The sequence below is a fragment of the Chrysochloris asiatica genome, unplaced genomic scaffold (genome assembly GCF_000296735.1).
Source record: "Chrysochloris asiatica unplaced genomic scaffold, ChrAsi1.0 scaffold00018, whole genome shotgun sequence".
Classification (NCBI taxonomy): domain Eukaryota; kingdom Metazoa; phylum Chordata; class Mammalia; order Afrosoricida; family Chrysochloridae; genus Chrysochloris; species Chrysochloris asiatica.
This window is the reverse complement of record NW_006408536.1, coordinates 22,757,898-22,771,771: the sequence shown is the minus strand read 5'-3', so window position 1 is coordinate 22,771,771 and position 13,874 is coordinate 22,757,898.

Here is a 13,874-nt window from a genome sequence, read left to right as displayed (position 1 = left end):
GAAGGACATCATGCTTGGTAAAGTGGAGGATCAGCGAAAAAGAGGATGACTCCCAATGAGATGGATTGACATAGTGGCAGCAGGGATGGGCTCAAGAGTAGCAAAGATGGTGAGGTTGGCACAGTACCGGCCAGTGCTTTGTTCTGGGAGTTGGTGTCGTCTCGATAGCAGCTGACAACCTAACCAGGGGTCCTCATGGGAGAAAGAAATGGCCCTTATTCTGAAGCTAGTTGCAGTCCTGGCATCTTAATGATTATGATGGTTCAGAAGTTTATAAGCATTGTTGAAAGGAATTCTCCCGTAGGATGAGTACAAAGCATATTTTGGGGTTATAGTGGCTGGCAGAGCTAGAAATTATCATATGAATGTTCCAATGCACCAAAATAAGGTCGATTAGAACCTATAGGTATGTATTGAATCAATGAGCCATCGGAGGAGCTACCATGGAGGTTCAGAAAGGACTCTACTCTTTGGAGACGGGAGTCTGACCTCTTCTAAAAGGAGTGAACTTTCCAGGACTTCTTGCCATGCTCTGGACAACAAGATTTCAGTGAATTTTCAAGAAATACAGAGACATCTCTTCTACCAAAGTCAAATAGATGAATGGAAACAGGGGACCAGTGAAGATGAGGGAGGAGAGCTGTCGCATTGTGGGCATAGCTACCAATGTCACTTAACACAATGCATAAGAATTGTTGAATGAGAAACAAATCTGCTCTTTTTTACCCAGACCACAATAAAAAACTAAAAAGAATTTTTTCAGTTGTATCAAATTCTAACGTTAACAAGATGAAAAAGACTTTAAATAATTTCCTGAACAGATTTATTGATTCTGAGTTTTAAACTAAATGAAAGGAATTTTTAGATTCATGGTTATGACCTTAATGAAGGTTTTTCCACCCAGAAAGAGAGTGATATTGAATAAAATATTTGCTAATCATAAAATTTCCAGTGCATATCAGTAAAACTCACTGGTGATTAAGAGTTTGAAGGGTTAGTCACAGGTAAGTGAATTTACTTTCTGTTCATTATAGCTTTATTTTCAGATAGGTTTCATTTTAGCTTGCTTTCTCCACAGCTTATCTGTCCCCGCCCCTCCAATCTTATTAATTCAAATTCTAGGATGTTCTTTAGCAGCCGTCTTCTTGCAGGACCTCAGGCTGATTTTTTTCTGCCTTAAGGTTCAGTTTGAAAGGGAGTTATCTCATCAACTCCCCACCTGTTCCACAATAACTAAGAGATTCCCCCAAGTCTCCAGAGCTGCTATCACGCCAACCTTTGTTCAAAGACTTCCTTTGCATTGATATGCTCCGGGCTTCTTAAGTGACAACCCTGGTCAATGTTACCCTAACCCATTGCCAGGGCGTCAATTCTGACTCACAGAGATCCCTATAAGACAGAGTAGACCTGCCCCGTAGGGCTTCAAGGCTGCCATCTTTATGGACAACAGCTTTCTCCCTTGGAGTGGCTGGTCGGTTTGAATGGTGACTCTTTCAGTTGGCAGCTGACCAGTTAACCACAGCACCACAATCTGACACATTTGTTCTTGTTGCTGCTGTTAAACGCTGTTGAGTCGGTTACAACTCATAGTGACCCTGTATAGGGTTTCCAAGGAGCAGCTGGTGGATTTGAGTCGCCCCGACCTTGTGGTTAGCAGTCCAGTGTTTATCCTTCAGTGCCATACCAGGACTCCAAAGTGCCACGTGTAACACTGGGGATTAGTGCGCTGGACTGCAAAGTCGGTTTGAACTGCAAGATCGGCAGTTCAAGTTCATCAGCCGCTCCTCAGAAACCCTATACAGGGTCGCTATGGGCTGGAATCTAACAACAACAATGACACTGTAGGATAAGTTCTGGACTGCAAGGTTGGTTTGAACCACAAGGTCAATGGTTTAAACTCATCCTCGGAAATCCTACTGCTGTGAGTCGGAACCAACTCGACGGCACTTAACAACAACAATTCTACCAAGTGCCTTGGAGGCCGTCTTTTCAGGTGTTACAGGTGTACTCTCTCTGCCTTGGCAGACCTTCAGGTGCTGTTCCTCATCCTCTCCCACACTTCATGTGGCAAGGAACAACTCCAGGAATGTGTCCTCTTGTTTGCTTACATGTTAGGACTTTAAATGTTGCTTATCTGTGGAGCTACTCATGATCCAAGAGACGAGAGAGAGAGCAAGCACCCAAGACAAAAGTCATAGTCTTTTTATAACCAAAATGTGACTTTCGTCACATGCTATTGGTCATGGAGACCAATCTTAGTACAAAGCAAGAGGACTACACAAGGACATGACAATCAGGAGTCACGATCATTGGGGCCATCTTGGAAACTGGCTGCCACATGGGTCTTCTTCTCTGGCCAGCTCTCCTTTTCAGGGCCTTAGGACCTTGGACCCTTTGGTTCCTCTTATGTGTCCCAGTTTGAGTGCCTTTGCACACGTGGTGCCTGCCCTCTGTCTTCACACTCTGCTCTCCAGTTGTCTGGTCAACTGCTACTCAGCATAAACCTCTCTTTCCAAAGGAAGCTTTCTCTGACCCTCCTCTTATACTTCTTCTTGCTCAATATTGGTGTAACTTTACAATCACTTCAGTGCTTAATAGTTAATGTCTGTAGTTATAACCCTCTGGACTGTAAACTCCAAGTATATGTGAGTTTTGGTTCAGTGACTAATGCAAGGTAGGTGTATTGCCTGGATAAGTGAATAGACAGAGAAGATCAAAGTCAGTCCATGGGAAAGGTGTGTCAAGGTGTGTAAGGAGAGCAAGTATGTGAACTGGAATAATAAGGGGGAAGAAGTAGGCATTTCTTCTTCCTCCTAAGTTCTCCATTCCAGTTCTTTTAACTGTACCCTCCCTGTCTCTTCTTCCCCTTCTTTCTGCTCTTCTCCTTTTCTCTCCTGCTATGATGGATCTTGGCTGAAAGCAGAGAATATCAGAAGGATGTTTACCTGTGCTTTATTGACTACGCAAAGGCTTTTGATTGTGTGGATCATGACAAGCTATGGATAACATTGCGAAGTATGAGTATTCCGGAACACTTAATTGTGCTCATGAGGAATCTGTACCTGGACCAAGAAGCAGTTGTTCGAACAGAACAAGGGAACACTGAATGGTTTAAAATTTAAAAAAGGTGTGCGACAAGGTTGTATTCTTTCCCCATACTTATTCAACCTGTAAGCTGAGCAAATAATCTGAGAAGCTGGGTTCCATGAAGAAAAACGTGGCATCGGGATTGGAGGAAGACTCACTAACAAACTGTAATATGCAGATGATACAACCTTGCTTGCTGAAAGTGAAAAAGGATGATGAAGATCAAAGAGCACAGCCTTCGGTATGGATTGCATTTCAATGTCAAGAAAACAAAAATCCTCACTACTGGACCAATAAACAACATTCTTATCAATGGAGAAAAGATTGAAGTTGTCAAGGACTTCATTCTTCTTGGATCAACTATCAACACTCATGGAAGCAGCAGTCAAGAAATCAAAAGACACATTGCATTAGGCAAATCTGCTGCACAAGACGTTTTTAAAGATGTCAGCTTGAAGACTAAGGTGTGCCTGACCCAAGCCATGGTATTTTCAATCACCTCATATGCATGCAAAAGCTGGACAGTGAATAAGGAAGACCGTAGAAGAATTGATGCTTTTGAGTTATGGTGTTGGAGGAGATTATTGAATGTGCCATGGACTGCCAAAAGAACCAATAGATCCGTTTTGGAAGAAGTGCAGCCAGAATGCTCCTTGGAGGCCAAGATGGCCAAACTTCGTCTCTCATACTTCGGACATATTGTCAGGAGGGACCAGTCCCTGGAGAAGGATATCATGTTTGGTAAGATGGAGGGTCAGAGAAAAAGAGGAAGGACCCCATAGAGGTGAATTGGCCACGTGGCAGCAGTAGTGAGGTTGGCCCAGGATCGGGCAGTGTTTCGTTCTGCGGTACATAAGGTTGCTATGGGTTGGTACCGACTCGATGGCACCTAACAGCAACAACAATGTTGCCTTCTTTTGCTTTTCTATCTCAAAAAGTCCTTGGGTGGCACAAAAGGTTAAACACTTGACTACTAACTGAAAGACTGGTGGTTTGAACCCACCAAAAGGCTCAGTGACTGCTTTGGAAAGACCAACCAGTGAAAGCCCTATGGAGGACAGCTCTACTGTGGCACACATGGTTGGGGTTGACACGTGAGTTGAAATGGACCCAACAACAATTTATTTGGGTTTTTGTTTATCCTTCTTTAACCCTTTCCGTCTCATTTTCTTGGTGATAGTAAGTGGAAAAGGAAAATCACAGATGGAATCGGAAAATAAGAAGTGAAGTGAGTTGTGGAACGTGATTGTTGTTAAGTGCTGTTGAGTCGGTTCTGACTCATAATAACCCTGTATAGGATTTCCAAGGAGCGGCTAGTGAGTTTGCACCATTGACCTTGTGGTTCAAACCTACCTTACGGTCCAGTGCTTTATCCTACAGGGCCACCCCAGGAATAGGAGCAAATATTTTATAACATAGTCCGGGGCAAGGTACAGGAAGCTGAAGAAAGCTCTTTCAGCCCAGGAAACATGCTTCTAGCTTGAAAGCAGAGTAGGGTAATTGGAGCAATGTGTCCTGGTATGTTCATTAAATAGTACTCATATATGAATTCAGTGGATATTTAGGAAGCACATTCTACCTACCTACAATGGGCTGTGTATTAAGGATAAAAGACTTAGGAAAGAGAATTCCTGAAATCAAGAAGCTCACCTTCTACCATGTTGGTCCTCAAAGTGGTCCAGGAAGCAGTAGTATCTGCATCACCAGAGAGTTTGCCCAAAAGGCAGAATTCCAGGCCCCACCCAGATGTGCTGAATCAGGATTTCCATTTCAACCAGATCTCTAGGCACATTTAAGTTTAAGAAGTACACAGGTGAAGGCACAAGCAAATAAAATGCGAAGGACAAGAGGTGTGAGAAGCATCAGAATGGATGTAAACAGGATGCTGTGGGATCAACATTAGAGGATCAGGGGTGTGGATAGGGATGTCAGGAGAATTTGCAATGGGAAGGATCCCTAGAATGTGGCCTCCACTGGAAGTAGAATATACAGGGGGTTGGAAGTGTTCAGAAGCTTGACCTATTCAGTTAAATGCAAATTATTCAATCTGGAGGGATTTAGAATCCAAGAGGAGAGTAGAGGAGATGATGTGAAACTGAATGATGGAAGCAGAACATGGAGGGTTAGAGGTGCTGTGCTAACAAAGTTTGACTTTATTTTTTAAGGCATTGAAGGGCACTTGAGTTCTCTACTTTGTGCTGGTGGGAGGTCATTCTCAGGAAACAGGAGCAGAGCAAATAATACTATTGTTAAAAACATTTCTTGAGCATGTGCTATATGTGAGACGCTGTACCAAGCCCTTAAAGTCCATTTTCTCATTTAACTCTGCCACCAGGCCTATGAGGAAGGTATTATGATTGTGGGCAAGGGGATGCTATTGCTCTCTCCAGTGAATGGGAGGGGGTAAAGAGGAGGTCCCTTTGACAATGCTAGAGAAGGGGCAGAATTGCTTTGTACTTGGAGCATGAGGATTCATGTTACTCTACATTTGGGGCCAACAACCACTTCTCTTGTACTTCTTTGCTTACTGCTGTTCAATTCATTGAAAATGGAGTCATGTGGTTGACTTGTCTTTACCAAAACTTAAAGGCCACCTTCAATGACTAATGAGATTTGGACAGCCCTTCTCTCCTTGTTAAACAATGAGATCCTGATAGTGTTTCTGCAGTAAATTGTATAAGCCAGTGAGAAAAAAAGGTTTTTGCTTCTGCGCTTTGACACTATAAGGTGGAGTTCCTTCCCACACATGGCTTGCAAATCCTCTACCTGAATCCACCTCATCTTACTGGATGAATTTGATTATGGACTCAGTTTCTTTTGAAATTGCTTTCTGTTACAGTTTTGTTGTGTTGGAAGGACTGGTCTCTTCTGCCTCCTGAAGGCGTCTGCATCATCAGCCAGTTTAACACAGAGACCCCAGGCAATTGCAGGTGCTCTGTGGGTTATCTTTAAAAGCAAATTCCCTGAATAAACAGTTCAGTCAAAACCCATCAGGTGCCCAATCTCACAACCCATAAAGTCAAACCTGACTTTTGCATCCTGTGGAGAGTCATTTTTACCAGAGTTGCCAGTAGCCAGAATAGGGAGGCAGGATGAATTGTTCTCAGGGGAAGACTGACATTCCATGGAAAACTGATGGGAGGTAAAGACTTGGTTGGATTTCTCTTCCTTATCAAAAAATACCTAGTCTGTGTCCTTTTTCTTGCCCATAAAAATGGGTCATCATATATGACTTCGCCTTGATAACGAGTGAGGCAATCACTAATAGTCAGCATACCTGTATTGAGAGTGAGGCTCATGTGAAGCGTGAGCAACAAGAGGAGGGAAGGTTTTCGACTGTGGGACACTTCCTTCTTTCTCAGAGCCTTCAGCCCCTGCAGTGCGTTGCACCAATGAAGACAGGAACGAAAAGATCCCCATCTCTCTTTACATAATCGGTCTCCAATATTTTCTCTTGGTTTTGCTGTTTCTCTGGCTAACACTGATTGACGGACCCTTCTGAGTTATCTGTGTGACATGATTCCCAGTGGTTGGCTCTCTCTAGGGGTCTCAATGTAGTCTTTGAAGGGCCCTGTAGATGCTCACTCCATTCCACAATCCACGATGCAGGAATCTGAGCCCAGTGTGTTCTCTTCTGCCGTGCCTTCAGAACCTAGGGCTGAACCCACAGCCGTTTGCAGCACTCTGTCTCTTTGCAGATGGTAGCCCTCTGGGGTTGGTGCCAGTAAGACAGCTAGGAGCTCTCTACATCTTCCTTGCTTTTTGCCTCTCCTTTGTTCAGGTCACCCAGAGGCAGAGACTTTTGTCTGAATAGATGTCCACCCAGCATCCAGATTCTAGTGTCTTCCCCAGCACGCGCACACCCTCACTATCGTTCCCCTGGAGAGGACCCCCATGGGGAAGGTGAGGAACAGCCAGTGTGAAACTCGGATGCGTTAACTGTCACCTTTACTTCTTGATATTCTAATATTGTTGGGGAAAGTAGGGGAAAGACAGCAGCTGAGGTAACAGGGGCAGTTCAGTCTTCTCTAAGGAAACTCTGAGGGGATATGTCTGGGACCAAGTATTTGTGACTGTTTAGAACGTTGTTGTTGTTGTTGTTGTTAGGTGCCGTGGAATTGGTTCCAATTCATGGCGACACTATTTACAACAGAATAAAACGCTGCCCGGCCCTTCACCATCCTCACAATTGTTATGTTTGAACCTGTTGTTGTTGCCACGGTGTCAAGCCACGTCCTTGAGGGTCTTCCTTGTTTTCACTGACCTTCCATGTTACCAAGCATGCTGTCCTTCTCCAGGGACTGGCCTTTCCCAACCACATGTCCAAAGGATGAGAGACAAACTGTCACCCTCCTAGATTCCAAGGAGCACAGTGGCTGTATTTCTGCCCAGACAGATTTGTTTGTTCTTCTGGCAGTCCATGGTACTTTGAATATTCTCTTCTAACACCATAGCTCAAATGCATCCATTCTTCTATGGTCTTCCTTACTCATTGTCCAACTTTCACATGCATGTGAGATAATTGAAATCCCATGGCTTGGGTTAGGTGTGCCCTAGTCCTCAATGGACATCTTTGCTTTTGAACACTTTGAAGCAGATATGCCTAACACAATATGTCTTTTGATTTAACTGTTACTTCCATGAGTGTTGATTGTGGACCCAAGCAAAATGAAGTCACTGACAACTTCAATATTTTCTCCATGTATCATTGGTTAATCTAGTGGTGAGGATTTTCGTTTTCTTTATATTGAGGTACAGTAGTTCATGCTGAAGGCTGTAGTTTTTTATCTTTTTGTAAGTATTTCAAGTCCTCTTTGCTTGCAGTAAGCAAGGTTGTTCCATCTGCATATCAAAGGTTGTGGATGAGTCTCCTCCAATCCTGATGCCATGGTTCTTCTTCATATAATCCAGTTTCTGTAATTGTTTCCTCAGCATGCAGACTGAATAAGTGTGGATTAGATACAACCCTGACACACAGCTTTTCTGATTTTGAACCATTCCTTTAGAATCGGGGTGTATATGGTTGCTTTGAGTCAGGAAGGACTTTAAGGCATCCAATAACAACAGCAGAAAGTCAAGTTCCATTTATATAAGCATCACACAAAAGCCAGACATAATACAAAGAATTACTGATTTGAGTAAAAACGTTAAAAGTGCGACATGTCAAAAAACAACTTTAACAATGACAAACTGGAAATAATATTTGTAACATGTATGCCAGGCCAAGGTTTTTGTTCTTAGCTGTTGAAAACCAACAAGAAAAAGAGAAATGTTGCAATAGAAAAATGACCCTTTTTATCCGTGTGTATGTGAAGTGAAGCAGTGTGGACAGCAGAGCTTTCTGGGAATGATCTAGATGTTGTTGTTGTTGTTAGGTGCCATCGAGTGGGTGCCGACTCATAGCGACCCTATGCACAGCAGAACGAAACACTGCCCGATCCTGGGCCAACCTCACTATTGTTGCCACATTTGAGCCTATGCTTCCCCTTGGCCAATCCATCTCGCTGGGGGTCTTCCTCTTTTTCTCAGACCCTCCACCTTACCAAACATGATCTCCTTCTCCAGAGACTGCTCCCTCTAGATGTAGTACTTTGCAAAAGTTAGCTTTTGCTAAGTCCCTGGATGGTACAATTGGTTAACAGACTCTTCAGCTGCTAACTGAAAGGTTTGCATCTACTCAGAGGTGCCTGGGAAATAAGGCCTGGTGATCTACTTCTGAAAAATCAACCAATGAAAACCCTACAGAGCACAGTTTGGCTCTGACACACATGGGGTCGCCATGAATCAGAATCTCCTCCGTGGCTTTTGGAGTGAGTGGTCATTCTCATTGGCAAGCCACACAGAGAGCTCATGTAGCCTATTATATTGGCTACATTAGGCCTGAAATCAGCAGACAAGGATAAGATGGATTTTCCGTTGTGGAACTTGAGCATTTGATTGAAAAGCAATCCACTGAGATTTCACAGGGTGGGAGACCAACTCACCCAAGTATCGCCCATGGGGGTGGGAGGAGGCTGTCCTCAGAAAGCACTTCTGGGTTGGCTCCCAATGGGAGCTTGGTCTGGGAGAGCAAGAATGTCCTTTCTTGTCTCAGAGTTCAACTGTTCTTCTTTCCCTTCACCTTCACCTCCTCATTCCTCCCTTCCCCCTTTCTCTCCTAGCCTTCCTTCTTCTTTTGTCTTTCCTGCCCTCTTCCCTCTCTGTCAGCTTGTGGTACACTGTGCATTCTTACTCAAGAGGGAGATTTTAATTACGGAAGAAGACAAAAACATATCACGCCAAGATTAATTGCCTGAGCAGGACAGATTAAATAAGGAAACAGAGAACTAAATGACAAAGATGAGATTGTTTTCATTCGCTTTGTTTTGACAGCCTCGAAGTGCCCAGTGTCTGCTTTCCCCTTTCCTTCAGCAGCTTTGCCTTGGCTGTTGTTCTGATGAGTAAGCTGGCATGAGAAGGAAAAGACCCGGGGTTCGCATTGTTCTTATGGCTGATTTCTGCGTCTCTTTGGGCATTTCCCACTGCACAGCCACACTCCTGCAAGGACCTTTTACATGTTTCACTGTGATGCGCCCCTCAGCCCCCATTAAGCGCCCCCCAACGAACAGTTGGTGTCAAGCCCATTCTGACTCATAGTGACCTCATGCGAGTAGAGTAGAGCTATGCTCCACAGGGTGTTCAAAGTTGTGGAAGCGGATTTCCAGGCGTTCTATTTGAGTCACTTCTGGGTGAATTCCAACTGTCAACTTTTTGGTTAGTAGTCAAGTGTGTAAACGGTTGCCCATTCCAAGGACTTCCGCCCTGCTGCAGCTACACCAGCTAAAGCTTTAAGGAAGCAGCTGAAGGTACTGTTGTCCTTCTTCACCTCCAATTGAGCTCCACCTTGAGGGGACCAAAATCCTTTAGAGTTCAGTGAGGGTGAAGAGGCACCTTCTATACTGAAATGCTAATAAATGGATGAATGAATGAATGAAAAATGGTGCACAGTCAAGGAGAGGTTCAAATGACAAGAGAGCCGCACCACACTATGAATCATAGCCTCTGATTCCTCATCGTTATCGTGGGTTGAGCCGCACGGATGAAAACAGACATGGGTACATATTGAATCGCTGTGAAAAGATCAAATGTGTCTGCGTGGTTGGGAGACAGGTATTTCTTGTGGAGGTTACGGATATCGTATCGTGAGCAGGAGGTTTCTCTCCTGGAAGTAAGCTGATAAAGAACTCTTCTCTTTTGTCTCACACTACGAGGGTATGTGGGGGAAAAAAAAGGATGGCTACAAAATCAAAAACCTTTACTAACCTCAAAGATCAAAGTAAGCTGCTCAGGTTTATGATATCTAGGAGCAGAAATAAATGAGTTTTGTTTTTAAACTGCTCTATTAAAGTATCAAAAGGAGTCCTGGTGTGGCTCTGTAGGATAAGCGCTGGATTGCTAATTTCAAGGTCAGCAGTTCAAGCCCACCAGCTGCTGTGAGGGAGAAAGATGAGGCTTTCTGCTTCCGTACAGATTTACAGCGTCAGGAACTCCGTACCAGGTCGAAGGCAGAGAGTTTGAAGTTCTTGAACATTCTAGTATCAAAGGAGCCCTGGTGGTTCAGTGGTTAGGGTGCTCCCATGCTAACTGAAAAGTCAGCAGTTTGAACCTACGAGCCACACAAAAGAGAGATGTCATGAGCTGCTTTCATTAACACTGCAGTCTTGGAAACCCTATGAGACAGTTCTGCTCTGTTTCCTCTAGGGTCACTCTGAGTTAATTTTGACTTGACAGTAATGGATTTGATTTGGTGAGTTTGGGTATCAAAGGACTATTAACATACCATAAAAAACGTACAGTAAAGTGACGTACACAGTTGGCCAACCATCACCCCAATCCAATATCTAAACATGTCCATCACCAACAAACTATGACTATTTTTTGTAAATAAAGTTTTATTGGAACACAATCGCAACCTCTCATTTGCATACCATCCAGGGCTGCTTTCCCGGGATAATGGAGACGAACTGAATAGGTGCAACAGAGAATTTATGGCCTGCAAAGCCTGAGATATTTATTAGCTGGCCTTTGATGGGAAACATGTTACACCTGCTTCAACGGGAAGCATGAAACATTGGCACATCGCTCAATTAGATGAAATATACCTTACCCTAGAAAAAACCTCTCTTACTTTATACATCAGTTCCAAGACTCACTGTGCTCATTTTGCATGGTGGTGCTGTGGGTTAGGCATTGGGCTGCTAACTGCAAGGTTGGCAGTTCAAACCCACCAGCCATTCTGTGGGGGAAAAGATGAGGTTGTGTGCTTCCGTAAAGATTTGTAGTCAAGGTAACCCTACATAGGATCGATATGAATCTGATGGCAGTGGGTTTATACCCTTCAAAGCCTCACTTTTCTTCACCTGTAAAAAAAGGAGCTCTGGTAGCGTAGTGGTTACGAATCGGGCTGTGAACCGTAAGGTCAGCGGTTCGAAACTACCAGCCGCTCCGCGGGAGAAAGATGAGGCTTTCTACTCCCGTAAAGATTTATACCCTCGGAAACCCTGTACAGGGTCGCTATGGGTCGGAACCGACTCGATGGCACTTAACAACAACAACAAAATGGGGATAGTATCTACTCATGCTGTTGTTGTTAATTGCCGTCAACTTGCATCGACCCTGTATAGGGTTTCTTAAGAGCAGCTGGTGAGTTTGAACTGCTGACCTTGCAGTTAGCAGTCACTGCTTATCCTATAGTCCCATACCAGAACTCCTGTTTCATACGGATATGCCGAGGACCTGCCTCGACATGGATGTTTGGTTCACGAGGTGGGGATATCTGGCAGTGGTAGAAATATAGAAAGACACACAAGGACACAAAGAGAGAGACAAAGAGACACCCCAAAACCAGAGTGGATGCGGGACTGGCATCAGGCGGATCCTGCATTGCAAACATCTCAGCCATGAGGGCCATAAGATCCTGCATAGTAAACATCTTGGCTAAGCAGGCAGTATGGTTGCAATTCTGGACCGAGCCCCCTGCATGGCGTAACGCACGCCTTGCCAGCCGTAATGCACACTGGATTGTTCTGTGCCTCCGTTTTATTTTGGGGAGGAACTATACACAAAGCTGGGCGGGACTAAGACAAGGTATAGCTAACATACGTAATTTTCCAGACATTCAGGCAACTTTATATCGTACTTTGCAGGTTCGAATCTCATGACCACAACTTGGTTTCTCAAGCTTAATTAACATACCTTTTAGCACTTAGCCTCAAATGGGGGAAGGAAAAGGAGGATTGAAAGGAGTCCTGCTGTGTTGGCTGCCTGGGCCAGGTTTGCAGGAAGAAGCTAGGCGCCTAGGTGAATGGGCTTCACCTGGAAACACATTAGGGAGAGTGTGCTTTTGTCCTTAGAACAAAGACCCGGGAAGACACCCATTTACCTTGAGTGAATTCTTTGAGGAAAACCTTGCCTTTAGAATTTTACAGTCTCGGTTTTAGGAGCAGTTTAATATTTGTCCATGGGTATCCAGGGCTTATGTCTTACATTAATAATAAACATAACTGAATAATCAGATGAAAAACAGTTTGCTAGGTGGCTAGAGTTTGCTCCTCAGAGCCTGCAGCCTGTACGGTCTGCAACACTTGGGCCCACAGGGCCTCGAACTCCTGACCGGGTCTGTACGGTCTGCAATAGGGATATTGTAAATATTAAGTTGATAGATGTACCATATGTTTAAAATGTATTCAGCACAGAATAGGGAAAAATTATAATGTCAAATGCACATATTATGAATCTAGGAAAATTGGAACTTGTCAAAAATAAAATGGAATGCACAAACATCAATCAGCATTAGTGAGCTGAAATGGACTGGCCATTTAGAATCAGACAATTGTATGATTTACTAGGCCAGAAACGACAAATTCAAGAGGAGCGATGTTACATTCATAGTCAAAAAGAGCATTTCAAGATCTATCTTGAAGCACAACACTGTCTGTGATAGGGTAATAGCCATATGTCCACAAGGAAGACCAGTTAATATCACTATTATTCAAATTTACACACCAACCACTAAAGCCAGTGATGATGACATTGAAGAATTCTACCATTGTCTTCAGTATGAAATTCATCAACCATACAATCAAAATATACTGACAATTACTGGTGATTGTAATGTGAAAGTTAGAAACAAAGAGGAAAGATGGGTAGTTGGAAAACATGATGTGGGTGATAGAAATGATGCTGGAGACCAATGACTGCTTCACTGCAAATACCTTTTTTAGCAACATCAAAGGTGACTATACGTGTGGACCTCATCAGATGGAACACACAGAAATCAAATTGACTACATTGGTGGGAAGAAATGACAAGGAAGCTCAATGTTGTTGTTGAGTACCATGGAGTCGGTTCTGACTCATAGTGACCATGCACAGAGTTTCCGAGGCTGTAAATCTTTATGGGAGCAGAAAGCCTCATCTTTCTCCTGTGGACTCGCTGGTAGTTTTGAACTGCTACCCTTGAGGTTGGCAGCCCGACTCGTAACCACTACGCTACCAGAGCTCCTTAGCTGATGCTCAATTTGTTGTTGCTGTTAAGTGCCGTCGAGTCAATTCTGACCCATGGCTACCCTGTACAGGGGTTCCAAGGAGCAGCTGGTGAGTTTGAACCACCAGCCTTGCAGTTCAAATGGCTTTGCAGTCTGGAGCATTAACCCTCAGTGCCACACCAGGACTCAATAGCATTGGCCGAAACAAGCCAGAGAATAACTGTGAAACAGACAATTCATTGCTCATATGAAATTTCGGACT